Source organism: Pararge aegeria, chromosome 27, assembly GCF_905163445.1.
Source record: "Pararge aegeria chromosome 27, ilParAegt1.1, whole genome shotgun sequence".
NCBI lineage: Eukaryota > Metazoa > Arthropoda > Insecta > Lepidoptera > Nymphalidae > Pararge > Pararge aegeria.
The window spans coordinates 5,070,792-5,086,856 of NC_053206.1; the positions used below are offsets into that span (position 1 = coordinate 5,070,792).

General features: G+C 39.7%; 1 protein-coding gene across 1 annotated transcript in view; it reads right to left on the reverse strand.

Moving 5' to 3' along the window:
- LOC120635734 overlaps positions 1–16,065 on the reverse strand; it is a 127,936-nt gene that overhangs the window by 43,162 nt on the left and 68,709 nt on the right. The gene's annotated exons all lie outside the window — the stretch shown is intronic.

Genomic DNA, 16,065 nt, shown 5'->3' on the forward strand with positions numbered 1-16,065 from the left:
TGTAATTAAGCATAATGACTTAGAATTTTTTTCATAACGAATCTGACGTTGAATTCAGATGAAAACTTGTAGATATAAATAAAATAAATAGATATACTACAACAACACACACAACGCCATCTAGCCCCAAAGTAAGCGTGTTATGGGTACTAAGATGACTGATTAATATTTTAATGAATACTTATAATATACATATAAACATCCAGACACTGAAAAACATTCATGTTCCTCACACAAGTATTTTCCAGTTGTGGAAATCGCCAACGGCGCCCATGACGCGCATAATGCCAGAGTGTGGAGCGCCGCGTCTTCAGGCGCACCAAACTCGTGGCAGATCGGCGAGGCCTCCCTCCTCGCTATCCCGTGCAAGTATTTACCGAAACAGCCGTGTCCGGTGAGCAGCTGCGCGAGACGATATGGCAGCGCGCCATTGCGCCGCTTCAGCCACCGCTCTAAGTGGGGCCGGATGTTCCCACCGTCCAGATGCCCGCATTTGGAGACTCAAGGTCTTCTTTCCATCTTTAGACCGGGACCTCCCTCCCGACGGTACGGAGTCTCCCAAACTCCTCAAGTCCTGTCCTTTCCCCTCGAGTCCTCATATCCTTAATCCTTGACCGGTAGCGATGCACCTGTGCGACCACCTCAGCCTGTAGGTCCCACGGCGGGTCACCAGCGAGAAGTATGGATGCCGTCAAAGACACCGGATCGCACGCACCGAAATTACGCGTTGTGGTGTTCGCAGAACTGTAATGTTCTGCGAAGACAGTGCGTGCACCCATATTGGAGCCCCGCACAGCGCCATACTCCCGACTATACCCGAATACAGACGTCTGCAGGCTGAGTCCGGCCCCCCGACGTTAGGCAAGAGCCTTCCCAGAGCGGCTTCCCAGAACGAGTCTGGGTGCAAGCAGCTCAAAGTGCCTTCTGAAACTCCACCGGCCGTCCAGAGTGAGGCCGCCCAGATACTTCATCTGGGCCTTTATTTCCACCTGAACACCCTGGACGGTCATGTGGGCACCTCGTGGAGGACCTCTGCATGGGACATGAAAAAGGCCTCGGTTTTGAGAACCAAAACCGTGGGTATCATCCGCATAGAATAACACCTTCGTCCCAGGCAGCATAGGGGCCCGCAGGAGCCGGTCGAAACCTATGTTCCACAACACCGGCCCCAGAACCGACCCGTGCGGGACCCCGTTGAGCACCTTCCGCCGTGCTCGTTGCCCAAGATACCCACCTATCCTGTTGGTACGACTCCAACAGCTTCCTGAGATATGGAGGCACTTCATGGTACCGGAGCGCCTCAAGAAGAGTCTCATAGGGGAGGCTGTTGAAGGCATTCTTGACGTCCAAGGAGACGGCGGGAATGCCGGCAACTGCCTCATCCGTCAGGGCCTTCAACGTCTTCAACAATCTTAGTACCCATAACTCAAGCAACGCTTACTTTGGGGCTAGATGGCGATGTGTGTATTGTCGTAGTATATATTTATTTATATTTATTATCTTACATGTTAATTTCAATTATTGCAGCTTCTAATCCTAAAGTAATCCTACATTTAGAAATATTGACACTGTAAATTCCTAGTCCAATTTAGTTATCACGCAGCGCAAACGAACTTTCTAATGTGCGCTCGCCTTAAACGGATATGTTATTAGCACATACCTGTAGAGTGCTTTGAAAAAATCACCACATTCAATACTTCCATATATCAATACTAATAATGGAGCTAAAGAATTTGTTTTGTTTGTTTGAACGCGCTAATCTCTATAACTATGAGTCGGATTTTTCATTTCATAGGCCAATTCTTGGAGAAGGCTACATGCTTTATCACAACGTAGGGTCCTAAACCACTAGAAGATCACGGACAAGAACGGAAGGGTGATTACGTATCACGCGACAGCAATGCGACAGGCGTAAATCTTGCAATCACTGCTGTCAAACGTCACTTTTGTTTATTTATTGTATGGAAAAGTAACGTTTGACAGCAGTGATTGCAAGATTTACGCCTGTCGCATTACTGTCGCGAGATACTTAATCACCCTGCGGATCCTTATGCGGTGATAGCGCATTGGTAAGGAGCTCGACTTGACTTTCCGGGGGACCGAGTTCGAATCCCAGCAAGAACCTTTAACTTCTCTAAGTTAGGTGCGTTTTATGTAATCAAAATATCACTTGCTTCAGCGGTGAAGGAAAACATCGCGAGGTAATCTGCATGTCTGAGAGTTCTAAATAATGTTTTCAAAGGTGTGTGGAGCCCACCAATACGCACTGGGCCAGTGGTGGGTACGTGGTTGGACTACGGCCTTAACCCCTTCTCATTGTGTGAGGAGACCCGTGCGTTGTAGTGGGTCATTATGTGATGATGATAGTCTATATAATTTTATCAAATTTTCACCTCCAAGAGGGTTAAATACAGTGGCTTGCACTTCATACATGCACAAAAGCACTGCATACCCTAAAACTTTTGTATTACTCGTGAAGGGGAAGGATTTTATAATTTTATGCCATTTTCCTTCTTCATGCATACCCTGGTCAAAAACCCTGTGCACGCTACTGTTTAAATAGGGGATGGGAAGTCATAACGATTAAAATTGGTATTTAGGTATTTATTTTTAGAATTCATAAAAATTCTAACGCCATAGGGATAAAACAGGGGATGGAAGTCTATTGGTCAGAACGATGTCAGAATACATTTTTTTCGTATGATAGCCTCAGTTTTCACAAATAAATTAAGTATATTAGTTTTTACTATGGGTATGGTCAGAAATATCTTTTTTGACGCCGCACTAAGAAGAACTTCATACATTTAATAATAGTATATTCCTATGTCATTTGACCATCACGAGTAGCTGGGTAACGAAGAAATAGAGCAGGCGGACGACGCGACTCGGTGGGTTACAGTAATAACCGATGAATTTTTGTATAGGAAAGATTTCCTAATCAGTAGTTGCAACTTTATTACAGCGAGGTTATTATACAATTGATGAGTTTCTTAATGACAAGGTTGCTTGGAAGCATCCGGCTCCGCTTTCATCTCTCACAAGATAGAAAAATGAATGTTAAAATATAAAATGTAAATTTTTGATGTTGGAAAAGAGCAACTGCTGAGTTTCTTGCCGGCTTCTTCTCGGTAGAATCTGCCTTCCGAACCGGTGGTAGAGTCACTACACACGGACAGACTTGACGTTTCAAAAGTGCTTGTATTAGGCCTACTTGAAATAAATGAATTTTGAATTTTGAATTTTGAATGAATTTTAAACTTTTAATAAACTTCAATTTAAGAAAGTTTTGTCCGGTGGGAGGCATTGGCCGCGGCTAGTTACCACCCTACCGACAAAGACATGCCGCTAAGCGACAAAGTGATGACGTGTAGAAACCGATTAGGGGTATGTATTCAATATATAACTGCCATACAGGTTAGCCCGCTACCATCTTAGACTGCATCACCACTTATCACCAGGTGAGATTGCATTGCTAACTTGTAGTGGAATAAAAAAAAAATCCGGCGCCAGTAGTCTCAGATTGCATAAAGGCGTTTTAATTAATATGATACGTTTTTATCGTTCAATAAGTTAATTGAAAATGTAATGTTTTGCAATCGCATTACTCACAGGCCATTCTTGACCTGTGGCGCAGCGGTAGCGGGAGGTCTCGGATTCGATTACGGTGGATTATTTTTCACGCAAGACATAAATCTGGATGGATAGAGGCGTATGTGTCTAGACTCTTCATCGTCATCACTTAGACCGATTGATGTCCACTGCTGGACATATGTCTTTTGTCCAGCAGTTCCAGAATCCACGATCCGTTGGAAACGAGCGGCCCACAGCGACACGTTTGATGTCCGCCTCGTTGGGGGCCGACCAACGCTGCGTTTACTGGTGAACGCCATTCCAACACCTTGGGACCCCAACGTCCATGGCTTCTCCGAGCTGTGCGCCCCTCAGACTGGACACAGCAATATTTCACAGCTAAACATTAACTCTGAGACTGTGAGATGGTGATAACAAAAAAAACCTGGCTAAGTTTGTTGTGGGTACTTCTTAGACCAGAGCGCGTTCGGAACCCTCCTAGCTTTAGTTTTAAGGTAACGAATGCAGTTATCACCATCACTAACATTAGTGTAACATGTTAAATGTATGAACGCTTCATAAGTGCCTGTGATAAGGTATATATGAATAAAACATTTTTATTATGAATTCGAATGCTTGGCGGCAGAAGAATTATTCTATATATTCTATTTATTATTTTTCTATCATTTATTGATTTTCATTTTTTTTTAAATTCCTAACAATGCTTACAAAAACTAAAAACACAATTAAAAATTTATAAGAAAAAAAAAACACCCTCCGCTAGCGGGGATTTTGAATGCCCAAGCAACCGGCGGTCAGGGCTCCAGAGTGAGGAACCTCCTCACAATACGCGCCGTTTCAAGGACTACTGCCTTCTGTATCCGACCCTTGATCCAACAACCAAGCGAAAGCTTCTTAAGATGTTGGTCGAAGCTTTTCGCGAGAAGACCATTGATTGAAACGACGATCGGAACAATAACTATCGACTCGACATTCCACATGGCGGTAATCTCGTGAGCAAGATCCAAGTATTTAGATACATTTTCCTTTTCAGCTTTCACGAAAGCTGAAATACCTGTAGAGGGTATCCTCTATGCCCGCGAGTTCTATTACCACAAATAAAATGTTACACCTTCTCGTTTAACTCGTAGTGCAATAAGCCTATTACAAGAGTGGCTAGCCGACTGTATCGGAAAGCAATACGCAAGGTAGATTCAGTTATGTATTGCTCAGTCGACAGACAATAGAGTGTCATTTCTGCTGAACTGTGAGGAAATTAATTACAAAACACTGTACCAATACTTTTTATCACGTTTCTATCCGTCTATCTAAATCTTATTCACTTATCGAGCACGCGTACGTTTTTTTTTAGTCGACAACGGGAAATTAACGTTAAATCGTATCAAAATAGTAGACTGATCAACATTTGGGTATTCCCGAGCGTAGCGAGGGTTTTGCATCTAGAATCCTGGGTGTAGCGAGGGTTTTGCATCTAGAATCCTGAGTGTAGCGAGGGTTTTGCATCTAGAATCCTGAGTGTAGCGAGGGTTTTGCACCTAGAATCCTGAGTGTAGCGAGGGTTTTGCATCTAGAATCCTGAGTGTAGCGAGGGTTTTGCACCTAGAATCCTGAGTGTAGCGAGGGTTTTGCATCTAGAATCCTGAGTGTAGCGAGGGTTTTGCACCTAGAATCCTGAGTGTAGCGAGGGTTTTGCACCTAGAATCCTGAGTGTAGCGAGGGTTTTGCATCTAGAATCCTGAGTGTAGCGAGGGATTTGCACCTAGAAACCTGGGTGTAGCGAGGGTTTTGCATCTAGAATCCTGAGTGTAGCGAGGGTTTTGCACCTAGAATCCTGAGTGTAGCGAGGGTTTTGCATCTAGAATCTATTATATATATTATGTATATTTTCTATTTATATATCATGTAGGTATATTTTATATATTACGTATATTTATTTAAATTATATATGTATTTATATCTTTACATTTTAGTATTTATGTATCTACAAAGGTTCTCTTGCTGTAAGTTCTATCTACAAAGGTTGCCTGTAAGAGATTGCTTGCAGCAATAAGGCCGCCTTTGCATGTCTACATTGTGTACTGTATACTCCTTACTGTTTCTTTTCCTGTATGTTTTACGTGCAATAAAGTGTTTCTTCTTCTTCTTCTTCTTCTAGAATCCTGAGTGTAGCGAGGGATTTGCATCTAGAATCCTGAGTGTAGCGAGGGTTTTGCACCTAGAATCCTGGGTGTAGCGAGGGTTTTAGGGGCGCCCGAAACGAAGGCAGCTTCAACCCTGAGAACTCCCCTCGTGCAAATAGAATACATTTTTGGAGGGTTTTTTTATAGTCTATACTCTATGGTACTCACTTCAAAGGCTCTGAATTAGATTATTGTTTTTTTTTAAGTAAAACCGGTAATAATTTGGTGTAGATGAAGTTGTGCAGATCAGCTAGTTTAAAATAAAAAAAAGTTGATATCGGTTCAGCGGTTACGAAGTTAATTGTCAAGGACAGACATAGTGACACTGGAATTATATATAACTAGCTGACCCGCGCAACGTCGTCTGCATCAAATCGGTTATTATCGGTTTGAATATCTTAAAAAAACCAAGAACGTAATTGCAGTCTGGCACTGCAATTATGGTCCTTGTTAGTTCTTGGTCCAGTTTTATTTCCAAACGCATGCATTCGATTGTTGTCCCATATGCCTTGCGACTTGCTGTTATCTGTGAAGAGTTATGTCCTTTATCCCCGACAATATTTATCAGATCTTCATTAAAATATGACGATAGTTTGCACTTTTAAATAAGAAAAGAATTATTAAAATCGGTTCAAATTTAACGGAGCTATGAAGTAAAATTGATAAAAAATTTGATAGATAGATAGATAAATTCTTTATTGCACACAATTTATAATATAAATTGAAAACATAAATACAAGAAGAATAACAATAAATTTCTTTCCATTTCATAGATAAAAAGTATCCTATATGTTGACCCGTAATATCAGCTACCACTATGTCAAATTTTATTTAAATCAGTAGTTTTCACGTGATGCCCGGACAGACAGGCAGACAAAAATGAAATAAAAATCTGTTGTGGACTCAGTATCGATTATAAAGCATACCCGCGGTCAAAATTTCCAAAATATATTAAATGTACAAAAATCTTACAGTTACAGTTTTATTATAAGTATAGGTATATATAGATAGTAACGAACTTGGTACGAAACCCTTAGTCTGCAAAGTCGATCTCGCACTTGGCCGGTTTTTCGACAGTCGCTTGAGGAATTTAATTTAAAAGATATTGCATAAAGTCATTCAAAATCAATAGCACGTTTTTATCAATCAATAAAATAATTGAAAAATGTAATATTTTGCAATATCATTGTTTACAGACAATTCTGGATCTGACAATTCTGGATCTCTACGGTGCAGTGGTGAATATCGAGCGACGTATCATAAGGCTTACTTTACAAACACTATTTTTAAAAGCCACCGTAGTTTTTATGAAACCATAGTAAAACCATAGTAGTTCGTGTAAAACCATAGTACAGATTGGAGTAACAGGGACGGTGCTGAGTTCGCACGCATCCAAGGCCGTGGTGTGATCCCACGTCCGGATGACGTCAGAAGTCCGGGACCTAGTCTTCGCCGGCGAAGACGCTGCGCAGAGGTTGATTGTGTGTCCTGATAGGAAGCATTGTCAGTAGTAATCTGATCGTCAGGGTCGTGAAGGATATGTCTAGGCCTCCCCTTGTTTAGAGTGGCGCTAAGGTTGGGTGAGTGAAAAGAAGCCGCAACCATGAGAGGGTTGGGATGTCGGTTACGACGGGTATAGAAATGCTGAAAGCAAGAAAAATACCGCGAGCCGCCCAGCCGCGTATAGTTTTGAAGTAAAACTAGACCCGGTAGGTGGCGCTGCAATTAATTTTTTGGTCTTTCTTTAAATATTAAAACCGGTAATAACCGATTTGGTGCATACGCAATTATGCGGGTCAAACAATTTCGTATGTACCAAACAGGCCACAGTTTGAACCCACGTCCCGGTGACGTCAGAAGTCGGGGACCTCGTCTTCGCCGGCGAAGACGCTGTGAAAAGGTTGATTGTGTGTCCTGATAGGGAGCATTGTCAGCAGTACTCTGATTAACAGGGTCGTGAAGGATATGTCTAGGCCTCTCCTTGTTGAGAGTGGCGCTAAGGTTGCGTGAGTGAAAAGAAGACTTCTCGAAGTAAGTTTCCGAGAGTTTTTTGAAATATCGAGCAAAAGGTAGTTTGAGCACCACTGCTTACACCCATGTAAGCAGTGGCGTGCACAGGATTTTTGAGCTGGGTATGCATAAGATGGAAACATCCTTTCCCTTTCTTCTTCTTCTCCTTCTTTCTTGTCTCCGCACTTGGTCGGCCGGAACCGTCCGTTGTACGTATCCTTTCCCTTTGTGAGTTATGCAAAAATTTTAGGGTGAGCAGTGCTTTTGTGCTTGTATGTAGTGCACGAACGCTTAGTAACAGATTCGTACGCAGTCAATCGAAGGTCGATTTCGTCTGTCGACACTCGAGAAACGCTCTCAGTAAACAGTGTAATAGCAAAACACTGCATACCAATACACGGATCGAGCGAATCAACAGCAATACATGTAAATTAATTCATTGAAAGACTAAAACTTGATTTGGACGGTTTTATGCAACAGCAACATCCATTTACTTTTAATTTTTTTTTTTTTCATTGCAATACAAGTTAGCCCTTGACTGCAATCTCACCTTGTGGTAAGTGATGATGCAGTCTAAGATGTTAGCGTGCTAACCTGTAAGGGAGTATGTTAGACATATCCCAAATCGGTTTGTAAGCGACATAGCACCGGAACACTAAATCGCTTAGCGGCACGTCTTTGTCGGTAGGATGGTAACTAGCCACGCCCTAAGCCACCCACCAGCCCAGACTAAACAAAATTCAGAATCCGGGACCTCCTTTTTTTTTTTTTTTGGCGTGGTGGAAAAGCTTTATTGTTACCTCCGACCTTTAGGCAGGAAAGAGGTATACCCAAACCGAAAACCACCACGGCATGCCCCTCTTGTTGGCTTTGTTAGACGCCCGGGGAATCAAACCCGAGACCTCCTACTTAAATTCACAGCGCTCACCGTTGCGCCACGGAGGTCGTCAACTAACTTCGTAGATTTTTTTTAATGCTATGTCGGTAGAATATACATATTATTTCTAAGAAACAATGAGAATTTATTTGAGCGGCATAAACGAGAACGCTGTAGGGATAAGTTTAGGTTACCCCCTCACAAAACCGCGTTCTTTAACAAAAGTGTCTGTGTGATGGCTATACAAATCTATATATATAAAAGAGGATGTTTGTATATATGTCATCGATAAACTCAGAAACTATTTGACCGATCATTATGAAAATTGGTATGCTTATGTATTTTTTCACGGAGAAGGTTTATATGCTATGCCCATTGATGTAACTCCCCACCAGGCGGCGCTGTCAAGTATCGACTTCCGCCCCGTTCAACCGATTGTCATAAAAATTGGTATGACCATGTATTTTTCCACGGAGAAAACGAACATGCTATGTCCATTGATGTAACTCCCCACCAGGCGGCGCTGTCAAGTATTGACTAGTATATAATAAGTTACCAAAGATCGTAAGGGAAAATAATTTAATTAATTTTAAAAAAGAGTCTTTTAAAGTTTTAGTTAACAATACATTTTATAATATTAATGAATTTTATAATTAGTTTAAATATGACATTTAATGTACTAGTTCTAAATAATTAACTTTAGTCTGTAAAATATAAAACCTACACTGTAATTGTTGCACGCCCAAAGAGGCAATATACATTGGGCCTTCATACGTATAATTCTATCCAACCTGACCTGTAATATGCAATGAATGAATTTGAATTGAATTTGAATTTGAATTGAATTTTTTCTGCTGTATGTTTTTAAAACTGTAACAGGTGCTATTTTCTAAATATACGAATACTCCCTAGTGTCGCCTAAAGAAGTATTACTTCAAAAAAAATCTGATCTGTATACGATACCAACCATAGCGTTTCAGAGTTAAATTCAGTAGTCTTCATAATCAATCAGTATAAGTACTTATTAGTGCATTTTTTTGCATAGGTACAAATAAAATGGTATGTAGTTTTAATAAAATTGGTTGCATGTTTTACATTTTTCCAAAAAAAAATTCAATAACTTTCTGTTTAAAACTATGACACAATTCCATTAATCGAATTCTTAGTAAAAATGTGTCATTTTTTTTTCAAACAAGTTTATCTAGGAATGCAGGGAGGCTCACGGTTTCCGCTTGTAAAACTGTATTAACTATTTGTACATAGCATCAAACGTGCCGCCAAAAGATATACATATATGTGACTGTATGGAAAACAGATAAGCCTTGTATGTGCAACTTCTAGTGGTTACTGAGAAAACTGGACGGCCGACTGGCGCAGTGGGCAGCGACCCTGCTTTCTGGTTCTATTCCCACAACTGGAAAATGTTTGTGTGATGAAAATGAATGTTTTTCAGTGTCTGGGTGTTTATCTGTACATTATAAGTATTTATGTATATCTATCTATATATCTATATATATAACAGAGAAAGTGTGTTCCGTATAGGCTCCGAAACGGCTGGACCGATTTCAATGAAACTTTCAGGGAATTTCCGGATTGACCTGGCGAGTAATCCTGTAAAGTTTGGTGACGATCGGAGCACTCCTATTTTTGAACTGTCAAACCGTCAAATACAGCTTTTATTTACTATGATGATATTCTATTGTTGGGTGTACATGGGTGAAGATCATTATCTGCACCCATGTACACCATAGAAGATAATGAATACGGAGACAAATAAATGATTTAATATATTATGAGACTTAAATTAAAAATTAAATGATGTAAGTATATTGTTTAAATAAAATAAAGCAAAATCTAGCCCGGCGAAGCGGGCTGGGTACGCTAGTCATACATAAAAATATTCATCAGTCATCTTAGTACCCATAACACAAGCTACGCTTACTTTGGCGCTAGATGGCGATGTGTGTATCGTCGTGGTATATTTATTTATTTATTTAACTTGACAGTTAGAAGGATATAATAATCACCACTATTATCTTATCATCATCATCATCGTCATCATCAAAAGCCCAGCGTCCACTGCTGAACATAGGCCTTCACAAGGTCATCCGCCTTTCTCATCCAGCCACTTCCAGCCAGCTTTTAAAGTCATCTGTCCAGCGGGCTGGAGGTCCCTCACTTACCGATTCACGGTCTCCACTCCAGAACACGTCTGCCCCGAAAGCCATCGGTCCTACGACAGACATGACCCGCCCCCTGCCACTTCAACTTGCTAATCCTTTGAGCTATGTCGGCGACCTTGGTTCTCCTACGGATTTCCCCGTTGCGAATTTTGTCCCGAAGAGAGACTCTCAACATAGCTCGCTGCATAGCGCGTTGCGCGACTTTACCACAGCCAATTAATCTTGACGGTAGTTAGGAAAGCTACCAGAGCAATTGACTCTGTGATTTAGATATACACGTACACGTTTAGAACAAAAAAAGGGGGTAACAAAAAAAAATTAATGAAAAATTAATGAATAAAGTCAAGGATGCTTCTTTCATGTATACAAAAAACCATAAACTGCCTCTTAATGTAACTCCCTCCCAACCTCTAGGTTGAAAACTTAACCTCCAATCGGTTTTAACGCGGCTTTAGGTATATGGGTAACGCAAAAACGCTTCGCGCACGGAGGTAAAGTCGCGAATCGGTTTTAGTTTATATGAAACGTAAGCTTACAGAAAAATCCTATTATAATGTTAAGCTATTACTTAAACGATAAAAAAGCTTGGGTGTGACTTCATAGCTTAATATAATTTCACTGTGAGATGGTGATAACAAAAAAAATTACCCGGCTACGTTTGTTGTGGGCTATTCTTAGACCAGGGCGCGTTTGGAACCCTCGTAGCTTTAGGTTTAAGTTGGCGTACGAAGCTATCACCATCCCCTTAGCATTATTTAAACATATATGTATGAACGCTTCATAAGTGCCTGTGATAGGCCGACATGACCCTTTTTACGGGCTAAAGATGATAACAGGTTGCACGTTCCTGCCAGTCGTTCGATGGCGTATGGTAACTCATTTACTGTAAAAGTGGTAAATCTGTGGAATGAATTGCCGAGAGATATAAGACAGTCACAGACAGTAAACATATTTAAAAATCGAAATCGAAAGAATTTTATTTATCTAATATGATATATCATATTAGATAAATAAAATTCTTTCGATTTCGATTTTTAAATATGTTTACTGTCTGTATGTTCCTTTGTATGTTTATATATATATGTTATATATATTATAATTATATGTATTAAAAATTTAAACTTAATTGTATCACTGTTTGCACTATCCCGTTTTCCCTAACCTAATTCTCTACCATAAAGTGTTTTCTGGAGGAGATCGCTTAAAGCGATAAGACCGCCTTTGCGCATCTTATATATTTATATATATATATATATTTGTTGTTTTGTTATTTCTTCTTTGTTTTGTTATTAATACTTTATCTATCTATCTATCTATCTACATGAATGAAGAAATTTTGAAATTGAATATAGCCGTATCAAATGAATATTCTATTAACTAATATTTGCATGGGAAGCGCGGATGAAAAATGTGTCGTAGGTAAATGCAATCACGTGGTACCACTTGCTCACATGCCACTTGGACGTCGTAAACAGTTACTAATAACTAATAAGTTATCTGACAGTTTGTTAACTACGGGCCTCGCCTATACCGCACCTACGTATTGCTCAACTTTAAGTGTTTATTTTTTTCACCAGCTATTTATCGGTTACGACAGTCTTCAAAATTATTTAAAGAACAAATGCCGGCTTCTTCTCGGTAGAATCTGCCTTCCGAACCGGTGGTAGAGCTCCTACAAACAGGCAGACCACAGAGAATTGCTGGGCAGCGACCCTGCTTTCTGAGTCCAAGGCCGTGGATTCGATTCCAATTCAATCAATTGAATTTTGATTTTTTTCAAAATATTAAATGCAAAGTCAACATCTCCTGAGCAGTGGCGTGCATAGAGGTATGCACAGGGTATGCAGATGATATAAAATGAGGAAAATCTCCAGTATTAGTTATAAATACTTCAGGGTAGGCATTTTATAAAACTTGCAATGCCTATCCTTAAGTTTTTTATAGATCGTACTGGAGATTTTCTTCATTTTATATCATCTGCATACACTGTGCATACCCTCTATGCACGCCACTGCTCCTGAGGATGCTCTGAATTTTAATTTTCACAATATTTGTTCCTACACGGCATCGTACCCTAACTAACATCGTACCATAACTAGCCGAAGCCACATAACAGCCAAGAGAAAATACAGAAAGAATAATTTCCAAATCTTAATATATATAAATCTCTTGTCACGATGTTTGTCCGCGATGGACTCCTAAACTACTTAACCGATTTTAAATTAAATTGGCACACCGTGAGCAGTCTGTTCCAACTTAAGAGATAGGATAGTTTAGATTTTTAATTATAGTCGCAATTTTATTTTATTGCAAATTATTTTTCTATAATTAATTGACAGTCACATGTTATATATATATAATACTACTATACTAATTTAAGGCTTAGCGATACTGAATGCTTTAAAAATACAAAATCAAACGCAGACGAAGTTGCGGGCAACAGCCAGTTATTATATAAAAAAACGGGACCTCCATTAGGAAGCCGTCTCAGTAATTTAATAAATTATTGTTAAGTAAAAAAAAAATTATAAAACCTCTTCACAGTACGCATGGATTTTATCGTGTGTACGCAATATTGTCACGTGTATTATAATATTCATAGGGGAACAAATTTTCGAAGAAGACATGATAGAATTTAGAATAGAATAGAATAGAAAAACTTTATTGCAACACAACAAAAAAAAGGAAAATACAAGGAAAACAGTAATAGTACTTAGTGCTAGGGTGCAAAGGCGGCCTTATCACTAAAAGTGATCTTTTAAAGGCAACCTGAGCGTACGAAGCCGATAAAAGAGTGGAAAATGGATGGTGCATAAAGTAAGTTACAAAAAAAAAAAAAAAACGAAAAAAGAAATGTAATATAAACTTACATGAACATACATACTACATTTACATATTAACTACACAAATACCAACATAAATTTATAGATATATGTGATATATATTTATGAGAATTTATTATGAAAATTAAGCTTAATTTGCTATGCATGTAACCTACCCCGCGAAAAGCAGGAGAATCTGTACGGTGTAATTTATAATTTTTCAATCCGTATACTCCACACCAAACCAGTGGCGTGCACTTCATATATGCACAAAAGCACTGCATACCCGAAATATAAACCCGTATAGGAGGAGAATTTTAGCCGTTATATTCAATTTTCCTGCAGTATGCATACCCTGGTAAGGAACCCAATGCACGCCACTGCACCAAACAGATCCTCGGCAATGTACCCTCTACGCGTTTCGCTCCGAAACCGGAGCATCCTCAGGAGATGTTGACTTTACAATGAATAATTGCAAAGTTCATTGTATAGTCAACTGAGGATGCTCCGGTTTCGGAGCGAAACGTGCGTAGATGAATATCATGGATTACCACAAAGCAACGCCTGCTTTGATCCAATGTGATAGAATTTTTAAACTTCTACATCGTGCTCCAATTATAAAGCAAAGAAACATTTCATTCGCTTAGGAAGATACATGACTTTGTCAAGCTACACCCTGTTGTCAAACAAACCGTTACGCATAACGCACCGTCAAAATGACGCAGAGATAAGCGTTAAGTGGAGCGGAAAAGCGTAAAAGGAGTAAGTAAATCGGAAAACGTGAAATTACTCACGATTGCATAACACCGTCCTGAATGTAAGGGCTCTACGGCATAGACTGTGGTTAAAACACTCTGGGGTTTTAACACCTAGGTTTTTTTTTTTTTTGTATTCCACTCCTATTATAGTATAAAGGACTACGTTAACGATAAAAAAGCTTGGGTGTGAATTATTGCTCTAACCAGGTTGCTATTCTAATAATTTTATACGACAATGTGAGATGGTGATAGCAAAAAAAAAAACACCCGACTAAATTAGTTGCGGGCTTCTTCTTAGAGCAGGATGCGTTTGGATCCCTCGTAGCTTTAGTTTTAAGTTTACGAATATGGTTATCGCCATCATTTCACCACCGTGTAATTCTCATGTAATGTACGCATCAAAAGTGCCACCTATGAGCCGGACCTACTTGAATAAAGATATTTTTAACTTTGACTTTGTTAGTTTGTTCTTTGTTATAATCTCACCTGATGGTAAGTAATGCAGTCTGAGATGGTAACGGGCTGACCTGTTAGGGGTAGTTATAATTAACCAAAACCCCAAATCGATTTCTACGCGACATCGTACCGGAACGTTAAATCGCTCAGCGGCGAAGCTTTGTCGGTAGATTGGTAATAAGACGTGGGCGAAGCCTCCCTGCGTTGTGCTCTAAGTGGGAGGTTCCATAAAGTCCTCTCTGGTTTCGACATAGAAACCGATTAGGGGTCGTGGTTTAATTTAACTACCGTTTAATTTAACTTATTTTTTTATTAATTTTTATTTTAGTTTGTAGTATCTTTTATATTTTCTTTAAATTTATCTCTTTAGTTTTAGGTTCTGTATATTGAAGAACGTCTACGTTTATATTTCATGATGCATGCAGAGTTAGCCTGTAAGTGGTGTATACAATGTAAAATTCAGAATATTACTGTTATGTTTATAATAATTTTAAGACATTGTATATAACGTTGGCTTCCTAAACAAATAAATAAATAAACTTAAGCGGGCAGTTCGACTTGTTGACAATCCCAAATTGACTTGCAGTTTGGAGTCCCTGGGGCACCGAAGAGATGTTAGCTCCCTTTGTGTGTTCTATCGACTCTATAATGGAGTGTTCTGAAGAGTTGTTTGCGTTGATACCTCCTTCCCTGTTCTCTGACCTCACCTCACGCCGCAGAAATAAATTCCACCCTCAACTTACCTGGATACCTGGTATTCTTCTACTGTTCGAGATACCAGACCATTTCACACAATCAGGGAACAATCTCCCATCTGATGTGTTTCCTCAAAAATACAAGGGGCGGATAAACAAATTCCTTAAAAGCCGGCAACGCATCGGTGGCTCCACTGGTGCTGCCGATGATTATGGGCGGCGGTGATCACTTATCATCAGGTGACCCACTTGCTAGTTTGCCCGCTATTAATATTAAAAAAAAAAAAAACCGTACCCCTAACTGGTTAGCACGCTAACATCTCGTGCAGTCATGTTGCAGCCTATGATAAAAATACTACTACAATACACATATCGCCATCTAGCCCCAAAGTGAGCGTAGCTTGTGTTATTGGTACTAAGTTGACTGATGAATATTTGTATGAATACATAAATACAAGCACACAACACGCAGATACCGATAAAAATTCATGCT